Here is a 19827-nt window from a genome sequence, read left to right on the forward strand (position 1 = left end):
TGGTACTCCCTCTGCCCATTAAAATATGTCTTAATTTATCATTTAGTTCATTCATAAAAGATATTCTAATTTATTTTTAGTAATAATTTGTGACTTTCTTTTTCCACTCACTAATTCGTGAGCTACTGTCCCCAAGGGGAACACCAAGCGGTGCGACCTCCTGTATGTGAACAGTGAGGTCCCGGGTTCAAACCCCACTGCTTTCCCTCCCCAACTCCCCCAAGTAAAAAAAAATAGTGGGCCACTTTTTCCACTCACTAACTTAATTATTTTTTAAATTTTTCTTAATTAATTTTTAAATATGTCTTAATTTATCATTTAGTTCATTCATAAAAGGTATTCTAATTTATTTTTAGTAATAATTTGTGACTTTCTTTTTCCACTCACTAATTCGTGAGCTACTGTCCCCAAGGGGAACACCAAGCGGTGCGACCTCCTGTATGTGAACAGTGAGGTCCCGGGTTCAAACCCCACTGCTTCCCCTCCCCAACTCCCCCAAGTAAAAAAAAAAATCGTGGGCCACTTTTTCCACTCACTAACTTAATTAATTTTTTAATTTTTCTGAAAAGTCAGCGGCTGCACCTCTCTCCGCGACCGTGTCCTCTTGACACAAATTGCCATAATAGTGCCAAATGTACCTAACACGCGCGCAAATCCTAATACGATCCACCCTAATTAAGGGCAAAATAGTTTTAAAACATAAAAATAGCCAAAAATTATGTTTCATTACTCAATATGACTATCTCACAAATTGACTATTAATTTTATGTTTGTTAATTTTTTAATTAATTTTTCAATTTTTTTTCTTTCAGTACGAAAGTGTTTGAAAAAGAAATGATGGTATGAAAACCGCATTATAAATATTCATACGTTGAGGCGTTAGGTAAAAATACAGAAATAATAAGGTATAAAAGTGGTACTCCCTCTGCCCATTAAAATATGTCTTAATTTATCATTTAGTTCATTCATAAAAGATATTCTAATTTATTTTTAGTAATAATTTGTGACTTTCTTTTTCCACTCACTAATTCGTGAGCTATTGTCCCTAAGGGGAACACCAAGCGGTGCGACCTCCTGTATGTGAACAGTGAGGTCCCAGGTTCAAACCTCACTGCTTCCCCTCCCCAACTCCCCCAAGTAAAAAAAAAATCGTGGGCCACTTTTTCCACTCACTAACTTAATTAATTTTTTAATTTTTCTTAATTTGTGGACCCTTTTTCCCAGTCACTATTTAAACAGCACAAATTTTTTAAAAATTCGTGGCATCCTTTGTTATGATATTTTTTTGTAGACAAAAGAAGTAATATCTATCTTTGGGCCCATATAACCTTTTCAACGTTACACTATAGTGATTACACCACTTAATAATCCAATTAACATTTTCTTAAATTAATGTGTCGAAAAGAAACAAGCCATTTGGAGTGGAACGGAGAGAGTAAAAGATTAAACATTTTCGGAAGGGAAAGCTATTTGCACCTGTTAAGTTCACTAATACGAAAAAAAGAAAAAGAAAAAAAGAAACTACAGATATTGTAATTGCGTTTTATCCATTTTAATATCTTAAAAATGCAATCGTGCCGAATAAATACCATCTTAATTTTACTTTAAATATATAGTGTATCTTTGGGTAACTTTTAAATAATCTGGCAGACAGTTGTGTTGTAAAATCCAATTTCAGTCACCTGTGTCAGAGCTCAGAACACCCCAAAACAATCTGACTAGTGGCTTTTCAGTTTTCACGAATCGTACTTACAAAGATCTTACTATTTCTCTAGATTGTGTTAATCATCTAAATAATTAATTATTAATTATTTTTTTCATAAATGATTTTCTTTTTGGGAGGAAAAAATGCTAACTAATTATTCTAAATTTAAATGTACAATATTCAAAAATCCAGACCCAAAAGTTAAACCTTCAAATCATGATATATCTTGAAAAAATAACAGCGTAAGTTGCTAAACTATGAGTCCATTAGTGAAAGTGTCTTTCGAAATTAATTAGCATATTTGGGTCGGGCAATTTGATTTTGTTTTTTTATGTAATAATTTGAATTTATCTGCAGTATATAAGGGTAATATAAAATAAGTTTGCTATTTTTCCTTAAGGGGTTATTATCGGAAAATACATATAGTTTGTCAATTTTCTGGTTTATAACATGACTTTATAATTTGACCAGAAAATACATCAATTTTCAATTTAATCGCAATTATAACATGACTTTATAATCTGACAAGAAAATTCACCAAGTTTCAATTTATTCTCAATTATAACATAACCTTATTTAGATTATTTTTAATCATAGATGTATTAATATTTATTGTATTTATATTAAATTGTTATGTATAAAATATTGTTAATTAATTGATTGATTTTTATAAAAATTAAGTTAGATGATTAATTATTCATAATATATATATATATATATATATATACACATTTTCAACACACAAATGCACGTGTGTGTGTGTATATATATATATATAAATAAATTTGATTTTAATATTCTATTAATATATTACATATATAATAAGTATTTATTTATTTAAATTATGAAATTATAAAATATTAGGACCAATAAATAATTTAGGTACATATATAATAGAAACTATGTTAAAAAGTAAATAATATTTTATATTATTTACATATAGATGTATATTTATCAAATATATATGTATATATATATATATATATATAGTATATTGTGAGATGAAAAGAAAATTAAAAATATTTAATGTATTAAACTTTGATATTATTATACTAAATTAATTACAAGGTCATGTTATAATTGAGAATAAATTGAAACTTGTTGTATTTTCTTGTCAGGCTAGAAAGTCATGTTATAATTGAGATTAAATTAAAAATTAATGTATTTTTTGGTCAAATTATAAAGTCATGTTATAAATCAGAAAATTGACAAACTACGTATATTTTCCGGTAATAACTCATTTTCCGGTAATAACTCATTTCTTTAATTTATAGTATAGGTTTATCGTGTGAAACAGTTGCCATCTCTTATCTGACTATATTTCTCATATATAGAAATTAGGGAATCTATAGTTAAATCGTGAATTTTTTCCAGAAAGCTACTTATTAGGTTTGAATTAATAATCACTTGTCCATCAATTCTCTTAATTATTTCATTCCCTTTTCCAAGAAATAAAAATGAAAAAATTCCAGCCCTTTCTGTCGAATGATAAGTCGCACTCATTGCCCATATTTTTCTTCTTTTTATACCTTCTTTCCACCGCTGAATTTCATCCTCTTTTGGTTCAGCGTTGGCATTAATAACAGTCAATTAAGTAGCTCCAAAATTTTCAAACCCTTCACAAATTTATACACTGCACTACTGCAGCTTCCTAATGTTCATATGTATGGTAATTTCAAGCTTTCTGTTCAGGACACGTGTGTACCATTTACTGGACTAGAAATATGATCAATAATAAAAAGTTACTACTTGTTTTCCTAAAAAAAAAAAAAAAAAAGCTATTTGGTTGTATATCTATAAATGACTAGAGCGTTTAGAAGATTAGTCTTAATAGATAAAAATAATAAAATTAATTATTATTTTTTATTTATTTTGATAGATTGGAATTTTTAGATATACAAGGTCCTTTATTTTTATCATTGAAGTTAATTTTGCTTGATTTTTATATCATTGAAAATGTGAGATTAGAGAAATCTTAATTTTAAGAATAAAAATACTCAATCATTCATTTTATCAATCATGTAAAGTAAACGCTTCCTTATAATAAATTATAATAGTATTCAGTAAAGTTGATCGGTCAATGAATACACGAATTTTGATAATTTTTAAATTTCCCCAAAATTAAGATTCTAGCTTAAATTGGAATTGAGCGGCATGTAATTTTTAGATATGAAGCTAAAAATTTCGATGTCACAATAGTTCCGATTTGACCGAAACAATTTAGGGACAGTTTTAAAAATAATCAAATTAGTTCATGTGTTATTCACCAACTTTATAGAATATAAGAAACAATCAAAATTTACTAATAATCTATGAATTTATAATTCACCCAATAATGAACATAAGTACAGAAATCTCGCGATATATTTGATGTTATAAATTGATGTTAGTAGGGCTGTATTTTTCTAAATTTTCAATTTCAAAATTTGACAAAGTTAACTTTTTCTCGAATGATTCGGCATGGTAATGATTTTTTCTTTTAACAATGATTTGAAAAAAATATCATGTTCCATTCCCCTTCAATTTTGTACATCTGCAGTCTCATTTCAGGCCTAAAACTAATTATTTAGACTTTTGATGATACCTAAAGCCCGTTGCCGATGTGGCGCGCTGTGCCATATCCATGTCAACTTTTTGGCATTTTTTTTTAAATTTTTTGTATCATCGATTTTTGAGCACATTTATGCTTAAAAATAAAAATAAAATTATATTTTTTCCTTTTTTTGAAATTACACCTTAAAAAAAAATATTTTTTACACTTAATATTTATAAAAAAAATCTAATTATTTAACACATCAATTATGTTAAATTGTCTCAACAATGTTACAAATAAAACTCTTAATGCGATTATTGGAGGACCAAAGAAGGTCCCATGAATTCAAAGAAAGGAGAGGAGTCAAGTCATGTGTAAAGGTAATGTTATTATTAGAGTAAAATTTTGGAATAGCCAAAATGGATCATAAAACACAAATTATGGCAACTCATTGAAAAAACATAAATTTTGGTCATTTTTATAGCTTTGGGACATTTTTGCCCTTAATTGGGCGGACTGGGTAGGGTCAGGAGCGCGGGTTGCGTGCCGGGTAGGATCAGGCACGCGGGTCGGGTTAGGCACTTATGGCACTATTAGTGCCAACGAATTTTTTTTTTTTACTCCCCATGCCCTGTCTACCCCCCAGACCCCCGACCCCACCCACCCCCAAGCCAAAAACAAAAAAAAAAAAATTACTCCCCCTTGATAAAAATAAATCAAATTTTACTTTTGTTATTTTATTTTATGGCACTAATAGTGCCATAAGTGCCAACGAAAATCCAAAATAAAATAAAGTAAAATGGTCTTTTTAGCACTTATGTAGTGTCATAAGTGCCAAACATGCAGAACAAATATAGAAACAACAGCATCATCTAAACCCTAAATGGATAATCTAAACCCTAGGGGAAGTGTTTAAAAAGTTCCTTTTGGCTTGGGGGTGGGTGGGGTCGGGGGTCTGGGGGGTAGACAGGGCAGGGGGAGTAAAAAAAAAATTCGTTGACACTTATGGCACTAATAGTGCCATAAGTGCCTAACCCGACCCGCGTGCCTGATCCTACCCGGCACGCGACCCGCGCTCCTGACCCTACCCAGTCCGCCCAATTAGGGGTATATTAGGCATATTGCCTAATTAATGGCCATAATTTGTGTTTTTTCAATTAGTGGCCAAATATTGTGTTTGCATGTTCAATGTGGCCATTTGACACCATTATTTCTTATTATTATATGCAAGGTGTGGCTAATTTGAGAGGACTCCAAACGAAGAAGTACTCATAATTAAAATATCACATCAACGACATAATTAAGTCCCACGTATAAATATGGACAATATTTTCTGAAAGTGACAAAGTGAAAATTTTGATGTAATTAATAATGTATTTGACGTCTTGATGTATTATTAGGAAGGAAAATTAATGCATCTGAACATGCATGAATTGCTTTCCTTGCGTTTTTGGTGAAAAAGAGCCTGATATTAATATCAAGTCGGAGTATTGTGCAAGTTTCTTATTGTCTTTATAATAAAGACAATTATCTTGGATTTTACCAAATTAGACGGTATTAAAATCACTCCGAAATTGGTGGATCAAAAGAAAAGCAAAGTGTGAGTTGGAGTATTTTATTTGAATATTTAATTTAATCTATAATACTCCCTCCGTCCCCAAAATAAGTTCATCTTTGGGGACGGCACATGTTTTAAGGAAAAATGGTAAAATGTATTGATAGTGGAGAAAAATATGTTATACTAGTATTGAGAGTGGTGAAAAGGTGAAAAAAATGTTATAATTAGTATTGGGAGTTGTGAAAAAAATTAAAAGTAAGAATAAATAAAGTATTATTAGTGGTGGGGTAGTTGTCCAAAAATGAAAAGAAAGAAAGAGGAACTTATTTGGGGGACGTCCCAAAAAGGAAAAAAGAGGAACTTATTTGAGGGACGGAATGAATAATTTGATTATTATTTGATTAATTAATAAATATACCTGTATCTAAAAAAATATCGTGAAATTATTTATGTGCAACACAAATGAAACCCTCTAATCCATAATTAGAAATTACTATCCTATTTTGTGTCCCGTTTTATTTGGAATTTTATGTAATACATACAATAATAAAAAAAGAATTTATCTATCATTATTAAAATTTTCAAATAATACGAATTATGAAAAGAAGATTTCAACTTGATCGAAGGTATCATGTTATAATTTTATTAATTTTATGTGTTTATATAATTATATATACGTCGGTAAATCGCATTTCGTTTATATATCAATATTTGCTTTTGCACACACAAATCTGTGTATATATATTTGAAATTCTTCTATTTTTTGCTAGTGTATGTTAGCTAGCTAGTGGTTGGTTATGAGATTTAAATAGTACACGAGGAGACAGTAATTCAATAACAATAATCAAATAAAAAGATAAAACCATTTTAGAACAAAACAGTTGTCGTATAGTTTATAAGTAGCAGGGATCTGAGTGAAATAAATTCAAATTGCATAAATTTGGTATTCCTCTGTTTCTGTTGCATGCTTTAGACTATAATTATATTGCCAACCACATAAAATTTATTGCTATAGATCTGGTCTCCAACCGTGTAGTCATAAATTCTCATATATATATAACATAAGTTAAATAAATTAAATTATTTTCTATTTAGATAAATTGTGGGTGGTCACAATGTGGCTGTTTAGCCTTACTCATATATATATATATATGTTGAAGTTTAAAGATATCGTGATGAGATTTATTATATTTTACTACTAATTTTAAGCACATAAAACATCAGAAGAAGTGTAATTTGGTTACCAATTATTTCGATACTGTAATAAGTACTTGTTGGTATGAAAAAGTTATGAAGAACAAATGAAACTTTAAAATTTTGTGAATAATTGATAAAAATGTATCATTATATATTTATTTGTTGATACATAGTAAAATGCTTTTGCATTAATCATCCATGCATATCTTTTTCACAATTTCAAACTTCGCCCACTATCTTTAAGGTGGAGTATTTCCAGAGGCTGCAGTTACTCCAATAACATTAGTGGAGTCCACGCAACAGTCAGAAAATTAAATAAACATGTATGTGTGTTATATATCTCCAACTTTTTTTTTTTTTTTTAATTTATTGAAAGATTGTGATATTATTGAAAATTTTCAAAAATCGTATTAAAATTATAAAATCGATAATTCGAATTGCATGTAACTCAAAATGCATTTTGTTCTACTCAAATACTTGTTTTTGACATTTAAGTAGAGCTTTTCGATGATTTGAATTGTAATTCTAAACAATCGATGATAAAATTAATACTAATACGGAAGTGCAACTGAGTAATGAGTTTTAGAATTTTAACGTTAGATGGATGTCTAAATCTCGGCTCCATATCCTTAATTACATATATACAATTAGATGGTTCTAATTAATTTACTATGAATCTTAAAATTGGATCTTAATTAGAAGAGTTTAAAGGGCGAATTAAATTTATAACAAATTCTAAGATTGAGATTCAAATTGTAATTATCTTATTATTATATCACGATAAAAAAAATGAAATTTTCGGAAGAGACGTGAGTTTTAGTCTTTTTTAGATAAGCTTTGTAATCTTGGGACCATGAATTGGTAATAAAATTGAATTGTCAATTTTGCAAAGCACTTGTGATCATTAGTACACTGCTGGCTCTCTATATTCGAATACTTTGGTGATTGAAGCTTTTTTCTGAAAGAAAAAGGGGCAAATTTGCAAGTACATGTTTCTGAAAATGAAGACACGTACATCAAAATGCATTAGTTAGAAGTTAAACCTAAACCAAAAATTAAAAATTGCAAATTATATTATTAATAATTAAAAAAAAGTAGGATAGTGCACATTGTGATTAACAGTGTCTAGGGGTGTTTATTCGGGTCGGGGCGGGTCGGGTACCCTACCCGAAGATTGCGGGTACCCGACCCCGACTTTTTGGCGAAACTCCCACCCGACACCCGTCCCGCTGCTGCCGTCGGGTACCCTAATACCCGACGCGGGTACCCGGCGCGGGTATTAGGGTACCCGCATACCCGCCTATTTTTATTTTTATTTTTTCAATTAATTATATGTAGGCTATTAATTCTCTCTTTATTTGTAAGTATACTGTATATATCAATATGGAATGTTCTGTTTGGATTTGTTGGGTTGTCCGATTTATGAAATTGGGATCAAAATCAATTATTGAAATTTAATTTGATAAACAAAGCGGCGCTGACGCGGGTGAGAGGCCGCCGGACGTCGGAAACGAGGTAGGTGTCGACGCGCCTAAGTTAGAAACAACGCGGCGCCGGCGCGGGTGAGAGTGAGAAGCCGAGAAGGTGTCGACGATGCAACAAACAAATCTATCCAAAAGGAACTAGAACTTACCGGCGTTGGACGACGGGCCGGATGGTGGACTGCTGCAGAGGGTACTTCGATTAGGAGGCAGAGCCGCGCAGAGGGAGAGAAAGAATTCACGTCTGATACTCTGATTAGTTTAGGGCTTATAAATTTACAATTATTAAAAACTAATAAAAATATAAAATTTATATTAAATAACTAATATTAGCGGGTATGCGGGTATACCCGGTACCCGACGGGTATACCCGATACCCGCGAAATTTGCACGGCATAATCTCGTCCCCAACCCGGTTCCCGTCTCTTGCTGGTGTCGGGTACCCGGTACCCGGTCGGGTATTGGGTACGGGACGGGTATACCCGATACCCGCACCCCGGATAGACACCCCTAACAGTGTCTGTCACGTGAATGGAAAAAAAAAAATGGCAATAGAGAATGATGTTTGTTGTAGGCTCGAAAGTTTTAGTAGTGATATGTTAAAAAGGCTAGAGAGAGAGGTGCATGGAGTTTGTAAGACCTAAATGATGATTAGGTTGACGATGAGTGTTAATAGTGATCATAGCCTTTATTCGGCTTGTCTTTTCACTATTTCTTACATACCATTCCATATCTTTCTAGATTTCCTCTCCATTTTCCAATACAACATGCATGTTTATTCCATTCTCCTGCCCTTGTTTAGTTGTTTACTAACGAGTGCTCGTTGGATTCAAGTAGAGGAATAAAAAGAAAATAAAATTAAATAAAGAAGTGGAATGATAACAATAATTATCACTTTAATTTATTGAGTGTTTGGTTAAATAATGGAAAGAAATTATTAGTAAGAGATTCTCTTTCTTTTGTTTCTCATCTATTTTGAGGGATAATAAATTGGGCGATTAAGTTAACCTCAAGTAAAAGTAATGGTTAATTAACTCATTACTCAAATCAAACAACAAGTAATGTATTCAATTAATTGAATCCATTTCCAACTTCTAAAAACATCCAATCAAAAGTGAGCTTAATGTTTTGATATTTTTTGGCGCATATATATAGGGTTGGAATACATTATGATCATGTACATCTATTTTTTGAAAAAAATGGAAATAACCAACAAGTGAATATAAATTTATGATAAATTATTTGTAATACATGAATAATTATTATATTGAATTAAGAAGGTCAAATCTTCGTTATTTTTAGAATTCGAATCCAGGTGGAATTTTCACCCCTCCAAATAAATATCAGTTATATATATATATATATATGGGTTAAGTACCAAATACCCCCCCAACGTTGGGGCCCCTATCGCATATAGGACCCTATAGTCAGGGTCCGCGCTGTTTACTACCTCAACGTGGCTAAACCTAAGCAAATCCACCCCCAACGTTGGGGCCCCTATCGCGTATAGGACCCTATAGTCACGTATTAAGTACCAAATACCCCCCCAACAGTGACTTAATGCAGGGGGGGTATTTGGTATTTGAGGGGGGGATTTGCTTAGGTTTAGCCACGTTGAGGTAGTAAACAGCGCGGACCCTGACTATAGGGTCCTATATGCGATAGGGGCCCCAACGTTGGGGGGGTATTTGGTACTTAACCCTATATATATATATATATATATATGTATATATATATATATATATATATATATATATATATGGGGGAAAGCTAGGGTAAAAACAGCTCATAGAGTATAAAATAGGAATAGATCTAAACCATTGATCTACCCATAATCTAATGGTTGGAATTTAATTTTAGAGAAATAGTATGTAAATATATGAATTATGTGTACAACATGTATGAATTCGCCGTGTAAATGTATAAATTGCGAAAATGAAGTTTTTACTATTTATGAGATTCGAACTCAGGACCATGAATTCATCCAACAAGGTAATGAATCAACCATAAATCTTGATGATCTAAGGGTTAAAAATGGTTCATATTTAATATTTTATGAAAATGTTTTTATTCTAGTCATATCCTATATATTATAAAATATGAATAATTTATACCATTGATCTACTCATTATCTAACTCATGTTGAGATTAATCTTTGGAAAATCATGTATAAATGTCTGAAATCTATGTAGAACGCACATGAATTTGCCGTGTAAATGACTGAAATTTCGAAAATTAAAATTTTCGCTACCTATGAAATTCAAATTCAGGACTATGAATTCATCCAATAAAGTGATGATGAATCAACCATAGATCTTAATGATCTAAGAGCTGAAAATGTTTCTTAATTAATTTTTATTTTAAGCCACCCACCATGATAGAGCTCAAACCTTCTTAATGCAATTCACAATCTCCTTAACAATAACATTACGTTCCACGAAAGAATCAAACAAACTTGAAAAAATTTAATCCCCTGGAATTTGATCTTTGACAGCAAATTAAGACGATGGTCTCGCGTTAATCAAGTGGCAGTAGTCTCCAGATATTGCAAGTGATGCCTCCCACTAAAACACCCATCTTCTTTCATCATTTTTGTCGTCGCTGCTGTTGTTAGCTGAAGAGGGTAACTTTGTCTTCTGCACATTCTGCCCATCTAATCTATATATCCGAGGGTGGAGTCGAGTTTCATCATCTATATAATATATAAACAATGAGTTTTTTTTCGACATATATTCCCTCTAATTTTCTCTTTCTTCTCTTACCAATTTATTCTATCTTTTCTTCTTTTTTGATTCTTATCTAGCTATGGTCAAATTTGATTCATGAAAAAATATTCCTTATTTATTTTTTCCCGACATATCTTCCCTTCGAATTTGATTCATGAAAAAATATTCCTTATTCTTAAAATAAATTTAAAACGAATAAGTTATTAAAATTTTAAAATTTAAAATATTTTATTTTCTCTCTTCTTTCTATTAATGTTGAACGTAGGAATTTATTTCTTTTTTTAAAATTTTATTTCATTTCCTATATTTTTGTTAGCTATCAATTTTTATTTTATATGTATATATATATATATATATATATATATTAATTAATTAAAATAATGTTTAATGCAACCCAGAAGAGTGAGATTATATCCATTCAGTTTATAAAGATTCTTTAATTTTTAGAACGAAATTTGAAAAGGTAGAATTTATATTAATTTTAATATAAATTTATAGATGAATAATTAGTTATATCTATATAGGGTCAAATTCTATGGAGACACAATATTAGATGGAGAATGGAGACGCAATCTGGTTCGTTAGATCAATCTTGATCAAAGACCGAGATTAGAAGTTCATATAATTAAAATTGGTAAGATTCATATATCCCTAAGATTACTCACTTTCCATTCTCTCTCCCTCATCTCTCTCTCTCCTCTCTCGTCCCTTCTCTCCCCTCTCTCTCTCCTCTCCCTCTGTAAATTCTGCCGCCCCCTTTCTCTTCTCCGGCGAATGTTCAAGGTACGGAGAAGGGGGTGGTGGCCGGAGTTCAAAAGTTCAATACCATAAATTCAAAAGTTCACAGAATTATATGTATAAGTTCAATAAAATTATCTGTAAAATCTGCCGTCCACTTCCTCTTCTCCGGCGAATGTTCAATGTACGGAGAAGAGCGCGGCGGCCGGAGTTCAGAATACCAGAAAATCAAATGTTCACAGAAATATATGAACAAGTTCAATAAAATTATATGTATAAGTTCACAGAATTATATGTACAAGTTCAAAAGTTCTCCGGCTGAACTTGGGCGGCGGTGGCTCTGAACTTGAGGGCGGTCGAAGGCGGCAGTGGTGGTGCGGACGAATCGGGGCGGCGGCGGTTGAAGGCGGCGATGGTGGTGTGGTGAACATAGAGAGGACGGAGGGAGGCTCTGAACTTGGGCGCGGTGGCTCTAAACTTGGGGGCTGAACTTGGGTGGCGGTGGCTCTGAACTTGGGCGGCGGTGGCTCAGAACTTGGGCTGCGGTGGCTGAACTTGAGGTCGATCGAAGACGGCGGTGGTGGTGTGGAGAACAGAGAGAGGACGAAGGGAGGCGGCGGTCGAAGGCGCCGGTGGTGATGTGGAGAACAAAGAGATGACGGAGGAAGGCGACGGTCGAGGCGGCGCCGCGCTGAGGGATTCGAACCCTAGGCGGCGCGGGTTGGGGCGTTCACGGTGACAGGGGGCGGCAGAGAGGGAGAAGAAGAGATAGTGGAAAAGGCGGCGGCGCGGGTTTGTGGTTCACGGTGACAGGGAAAAGGAGAGAGAGAGAAAGATAGAGGAGAGAGAGGACGGGCAAATCGTGAGAGAGAGAGAGATGAGGGAGAGAGAAAATGGAAATGAGTAATTTTAGGGATATATGAATCTTACCAATTTTAATTATATTGACTTTTAATCTCAGCCTTTGATCAAGATTGATCTAACAAACCAGATTGCGTCTCCTTTCTCCATCTAACTTTGTGTTTCCATAGAACTTTTCCCTATATATATATATATATATATATATATATTAAAAATATTATTTCAAATCTGACTTTTTATTTATATTTGTGTATGATAGTGGGTAATGCTAAATTTTCATTATCAAATAATTTTCAATTGTTTAATAGATGTAGTTATAATTACACTTTATACAAAATTGAAAATTTATATTTTTTTAATTCGAATTTTTATTGACTAATTAATGTGAATTATTTTATTTTATTTTTAAAATATATTTTATAATTACTTATATTTTAATTTTATTTAATATTTATTTACATATATCGTTTAATTTCGATGTTCGTCATACATCGCACGAGCGGGTGTACTAATAGTGAATTATAGATGAGTCTCTTTCAGTCTCTTTCAATTTACAGATATTTCAGTTTATTTATCTGAGGTACTAACGGGTGATAAGGTCAAATTATTTGTATATCCCTGCTTTATCATCCCTATCAAAGAGTGCCTAAATGAGTAGGGTAATTCATATAACAATGTTATTTAAACTGTTACGCGAATTTACAATTTCATTAATTTGCATAACAATATTATTTACATTGTGATACGAAATTTTTGCTCGACTAAATCCTCACGCCTTTATTTTATTTTAATAATTACTTTCACTTCTATATCTGTTTTACTAAGTTACAAAATTCAAATTGAGCTCGAACCCGATCTTAAAAAATAAAATTATAGGAAGTTAACGAACATGAGGTTCGTATTGGTTGGTTGGGCTCGTTTATAACCATGAGCCTACTTACATGAAATATTAACAACTCCAATTTTTATTTTTATGTTGGGCTTGCAATTTTAACAACCTTAATAACTTCCAGGTTGCAATTTTTCATGCTTGCTTAAGAAAAGATTTTGTTGGTATCACCAGTGAAATTGTTTGAAGAGAAAATTTATTATTTTTTGAGATTAAGAGAAGTTTTATATTTAAAATAGAACAAAATAATGAGATTTTGGGAGAATTTAAGATTGAAAGAAAATGTATACACATTTTATGAAAATGGTCCTAAAATTTTGGACTGAAAACTGTCAAAAAATATTGTCAGAAAATTTGTACCATTAACACTATAATGATATGTAGATGTTAAAATTAAGAATTTATTATACCTAATATGTCAATTTTAATAATGGATATTTAAAAGACAAAGATAGAATTACAATTGATTCTCTTTAAATAAAAATAAAAATAAAAAATAACTACAATTGGAAGAATTATGATGCAAAATTCTCAAATGAGTACTTATCATTAATTGAATCCAAAAGTACCACAAAATCAAAATCATGTGAATTATGATGCAACGGCGAGAAATACACCCCCTCCACCAGGAAGACATAGGCGATCATGGCCACGTAGACTATTCGAGATTTCAGAAATACAAAAATCGCATATTCTAGAGAGGGAATGGAGTGTGGAGATTCAAGAATAGATGAGTTTCGATCTTATTGGCACCATTGTTGCTTAAGAATGAAGCTTTTATATTTTGTTAATCGAAGAAGAAAGCAGAACCAAAACTCCCTAATAGGAGGAAATTAAATGTATATAAACATACAAGTTGGATAAACAAAGCCATCGATCGATCCGCAATTAATATATATATATATATATATATCGAAAAAAGTGATAAAAATTTGGAATGAAAATTAAAGAAGGAAAATGAATATGATATTCAGGAGGCAAGAAAACTCCACAACTGCACCACCATCCCTGTTCTTAACTTATTCCTCTCCACAATGTTGTTCCAATTTCCATTAATCACGTACCACTTCCCGCCCTTCTTCTTCTTAACCATATCCCACCGGCACAAGTTCACCGTCTCCCACTCCAGCGACGGCTCCACAATCTTCACCTCCAAGTAATTCTTCTTCTTCTTCTTCTTTCTGCCCAGAGATACCGTTATTCTTTATCATGAAAATGCATTCATGCATTTTTGCTATTGAATTTCAGAATATCGTAATTGCGAATGAGACGTAGCTGTAAAGCAATTTTGAGAACACCGAAAAACGGAGGCATATTTGATAAATGCAAAAGAGAGAAAAGTGTAAAGTGGGAGAATATGTTACGCAAGAAGAGAGAAACATGTATTTTTTCTTTTCTTTTTATGGATATGCGTATTTATATAATGTGATTTGATTCAGATATTGATAATGGGTAGTTACAATGTTAGTGGGTGTGTGCATATCTAATAGTGGTGTAATATATTAAAATATTATATCAATTTTATTCCATTTGTTATATTATTTCAAATATTATTGTATGCAGTGGGATCATTGTATGAAACTGCCGTTAATCATCAGGAAATTATATTTCAGTAAATATATTATATTAAATAAGTTTTTAGTTAGTGGGTTTACATTGATATTGAATATCGCTATTTTCGTGGAATTTGTTGTGATGCGCCGATGCTATCAATATATTTACCCTCGACATGTTTCTTTATTTGCTATATTGCCTCAAAATTGGTGCAAAAAATTTGATAATCAACTGCGTTTTCATATATTAATAGATTTTTCATGCAATTAGTTAAGTAATTAGCATAAAATAATCCTTAAATATCTTCAATCAATTCACATTATATATCAATTATACTTTTCTTAATTTTTCTGTACTTAAAAGTAGCGGGATATTATACTAATAAGGGAGTATTATTCTTACTATGATAACAATAATAATTATTTTCTTAGTGATTTGCACGCAATCTGAATTTTGGTACCAAGATATATGGATATTAAATGTTAATAAGTATTTATGTCAAATATTTTCATTCTCTATTGTTAAATCAAAAGCTTTCATAGCTCAGTTGGTTAGAGCACCCGTTTAGTAAGCGGGAGGTCTTGAGTTCAACTCTCAATGAAAGCAAAAATATACGTCTTTTAAGTCCTAAAATTTTGTCAGCTAATTTTATAAATAAAAAGAAAAGAAAAATCTTGAAAAGCCTTGAAAGCACACAGCAGCAGACTAAAGGTCGAACTCATTAATTTTTTTTTACGAAAAATTCAAAGAAAAAAATCGTAAAAATGATAAAGAGTACTCCTATAAAGCAAGCCGACAAAAAAAAAATGGTGGGAAAGCAGAAAGGATTGTTTCCAAAATTCCGGCCTAACCATCGTCCCCAAACAACCCCGACCTTCCCAACCATAAGACAACCAAATAAACAGAAACTGGAGAAACCAACGAGCATCAAGAAAGGCATAAACTGCCGAACCAAGGAGAAGACATGAAAAAGTCTTCTATCAAAAAAAATTTAGAACAAAAAGAACCAAGGATTAGAAAAAGAATAAGTACTACATATGTCTACGAAAAAATTATGATAATTTTTTATTATTATTATCCATCAAAATATTAGATTTTGATTTTTAGAACATAAACACACATCTCTTTCTTATCTTTTTATCCTTACAAATACATTTTATTTACAAAATAAACCACCATTAATTCAAACTCAACCATTCATTTCATATAATAATGGGACTCTTTATCCACTATATAAAAATCATCATCTATTTTTTTATTAAAATACAAAAACTTGGGTATAACCGGGTGTATCGTACAATTGGGTTGATCCGCATTCAAAATAGTGTTATTTATAAGGTCCGGGTCAGAATACGGGTTTAGATCAGGGTGCGGGTCAGAGTCTAAGTGAGGATGCAACCCGATTATACGGTACACCCGATTGTTCCCAAGATCATCTCTTATTAAAATATGTGTCCATAAAAAATATCATATTTTTAATGGGCGGAGAATGTATTTAATTATTGTGCTCTATTTTTAACTTTCAACTATCAAACTTTCTGAATTTGACTATAGATAGGGCTTGTTCGCATGATAAGATCTGATTCAGTACTAAATTTATGCCATAAGTTGTGAGGGTTAATTTCACGATTTTCAGTTATAGCTAGCCTCATCTCTGCGATAAAATTCATCGCCAACACTTATAAATTTTTCATATCACTATTTCCACTCCACATTCCTTTCATTCTTCACGAAGTCTATTTCATTTGCTTAGGGAATGTTTACTTGGATAATTATTTTAGATAAAGAAAATTAATAAGGCTAACTTCTTATTTATTTAGACGGATATTGAAATTTTACGTTATCAAATACCTTTTGACCTTAGACATTAACCCTTTACCGTTTGGTCAATACATGCATGATATTATCAATCATACAAAATAGACATTTCTTTAGTAAACAGATAGATAGAAATAACCCGTGATATAGATTTATCACTTTTTTTGCTACCCAATTCTTTTTAGTTCTCGAAAAATTGATGATGCACACTATTTATTAAAAAACAACATCGTTTTGGTATAATTCCCAAACTTTGGCATTTGTATTTCAGTTTATTTGAGTTGATTAAGCAAACAAGAAAGAAGCATATTCGCAGTTCGGATGGAGGAAGGAGAGTGGAGAGAGGTGAGGAGGAGGGGGGTAGGTCCATCTCGTCTCGAGATTTTTCCGGTGAGGCAGAAAAAAAACCCTCACCCTTGGTTTCGACCCAAGCTTTCGTCAGGAGGTTTTCGGCAAAGGAGAGAGAGCCATGCAAATGAAGTTACCTTCTTTTTCAATAACTTCCCGGAGGGTACTTGGCTTGAAACTTTGGAGAAAAAATTCAAAGAGATCGGGTGTGTGGTCGATGTCTTCTGCCCTAAGAAGAGAGACATTAAAGGTAAACCCTTCGGCTTTGTTCGCTTTGATAACAGTTATGATAGCGATCGTCTGCTCCAAGAGCTCAATAATGTTTGGTTCGGCAGTTATAAACTTAGGGCTTACATCCCTAGATTTGAAAGAGCGTCGGGCATTGTTTCTGAATCCAGCCAGGAAAAAGGGGGGGTCCCCGCTTTGTGGGGCCGAAAACTCCCGCTCCGGGCAGGGGTAAGGTCTTCAGTGTTCCGGCAAAGAAGAGAGAAAATGGTAAAACCTTTGCGGAGGTTGTTGGAGGGAGTAGCAAAGATCCTTCTCTTCCCGCAGATGAGGTTATTGGATTCCAACCATTAGAAGAGGAGACGGAGTGGCTGAGGAACTCTTTTACAGGCTTTGTGAAAAACGAGTTTGAGTGGGAGGAATTCGCAGAGGAGATTAATAGCGAGTGCGCTGCATTGTTGAAGGTTTCTACCATGGGAGGCAATCTTGTTCTGATACAAAGCTTGAACGAAGTTCCCGTCCAAGAAGTCCTGCACGAGCTCGATGAATGGTCGAACTTCTGGTTCGAATGGGTGAGACCATGGTCGTATGTAGACGTCAGTACCCAAAGAACGGTTTGGACAAAGTGGCTCGGTGTTCCACTTCAGGCATGGAACTCGAGATTTTTTGAAATCTTGGGAGCTCGAATGGGAATGGTGCTGAAGATCCATGAGGTTACAAAGAAAAGGGACCGCCTTGATGTTGCTTTCATTCAAATGTCTACCGGGCTGGCATCGATGAACAAATCCTTTGATTGCCGAATTGCGGGCGCTCATTTTAAGGTCCGTGTGGAGGAGGTGGGTTCCCTGGAACCTACGGAACTTTCCCAGCGATCGGAAGAAGATGTGATCTCAGAGGAAGACTTGGGATCGGAAGAGGAAGGACTGGAAGTTTCGCAGGCTCTCCCGGCTTGTGCCCTCATCGGCGGTGAGCAGAAGACTGAGGTAGGGAACGAATCAGATTCTCCGTCGGTTCACCCCCCAAGAGATGCCTCGATCCCGCCTTTCGGCGCCGCCAACGGTCCGACTTCCCAAAAGGATTGCACGCGAGAAGGTGAAACCCAATCATTGGAGACTTGGATTCCAGAAACAGCCCCACATCAGTTAATCGCTAGGGCCCAACCTTTGTTTAATTCAAACTTCAGCCTCGTTTCTTACCGGGCCACTCCCTCAAGCCCAAAGGAATTATCTCCCTTGGGTTCAGGCCCAGCTGCTTCGCTCGGGCCCAAAGAATTGCAACGAGACCTAGATCAGGAGGAGATCCCCTCAGATCTTTCTCTCCCCTCCGCACGTGTTTCTTCTTGGGCTGAGGAGAGTGGGCTGGAAGTCTCTCCAGTTGAGCCCAACTTAGCTGTTTTGGGAGGAGGCAGGGACGAAGGCATTCCAGTAAGAGATAACGGAAAGAAATCGGGAAGGAACTTTGTCTCGCCCAAGAAGAAAAAAGGGGCTGACTCCCTTCTCAAATTGGGGTTCCATCGTTTCTTACATCCTAAAAACAAGAAATTTCTTTTCAAACCTCTTGAGCACAAAAGTCCGGATGGAGCAAGCTCTTCCCTGCCAGGCGCCGCGGGAGCCCTTGACGAGGCCAGCGCCCCAGCCTCTGTTCAGGAGGTCTCTCAGAGTTTCGTTGGAGAGGGGAAGGGAAAAGCAGCTTCTTGTCAGGAGGAAGGTACAAGAATTTGGGAATTCGGGAAGAACCTGGGGCTCTACAGTACCCACGAAGATTCTACAGTTGTTAGACACTTGATTGCTGATGTTAATGGAGAAAGCCATAAGGAGATTCCAGAAAAGTGTTATCAATGAAGGTGATCTCTTACAATACTCGTGGGCTGGGAAGCAAGATCAAGAAGAGGGAAATACGGGAACTTGTGCTTAGCCAGATCATCGATTTTTGTTTTATTCAAGAAACCAAATTGGAAAACCTATCTGTTCTTGACCTCAAAAACATCTGGGGGTCTGAGGCTTTCGGTTACGCAAGTCGTCATGCTGTAGGAAGGGCTGGAGGAATTCTCACCATCTGGAACCCGTCGGCTTTTTCAGAGTCAAGTCATTGGGATCTCCCAGGAGCAGTCATCGTGAATGGTAAGTGGATTTCAGGTAATCAAATGTGTTGTCTGATTAATGTTTACGCTCCGCAGAATTTGAAAGAAAGAGAA

At 33.9% G+C, this 19827-nt stretch overlaps 1 protein-coding gene and 1 non-coding gene across 2 annotated transcripts in view; both read left to right on the forward strand.

Moving 5' to 3' along the window:
• The window catches only part of LOC130992384 (T-complex protein 1 subunit beta-like), a 629300-nt gene that overhangs the window by 55764 nt on the left and 553709 nt on the right, over positions 1-19827 (forward strand). The gene's annotated exons all lie outside the window — the stretch shown is intronic.
• TRNAT-AGU (transfer RNA threonine (anticodon AGU)) lies at positions 15775-15848 on the forward strand. The gene has a single exon. It is a non-coding gene; the product is annotated as a tRNA-Thr (tRNA).

This window comes from Salvia miltiorrhiza, chromosome 1 (assembly GCF_028751815.1).
Source record: "Salvia miltiorrhiza cultivar Shanhuang (shh) chromosome 1, IMPLAD_Smil_shh, whole genome shotgun sequence".
Classification (NCBI taxonomy): domain Eukaryota; kingdom Viridiplantae; phylum Streptophyta; class Magnoliopsida; order Lamiales; family Lamiaceae; genus Salvia; species Salvia miltiorrhiza.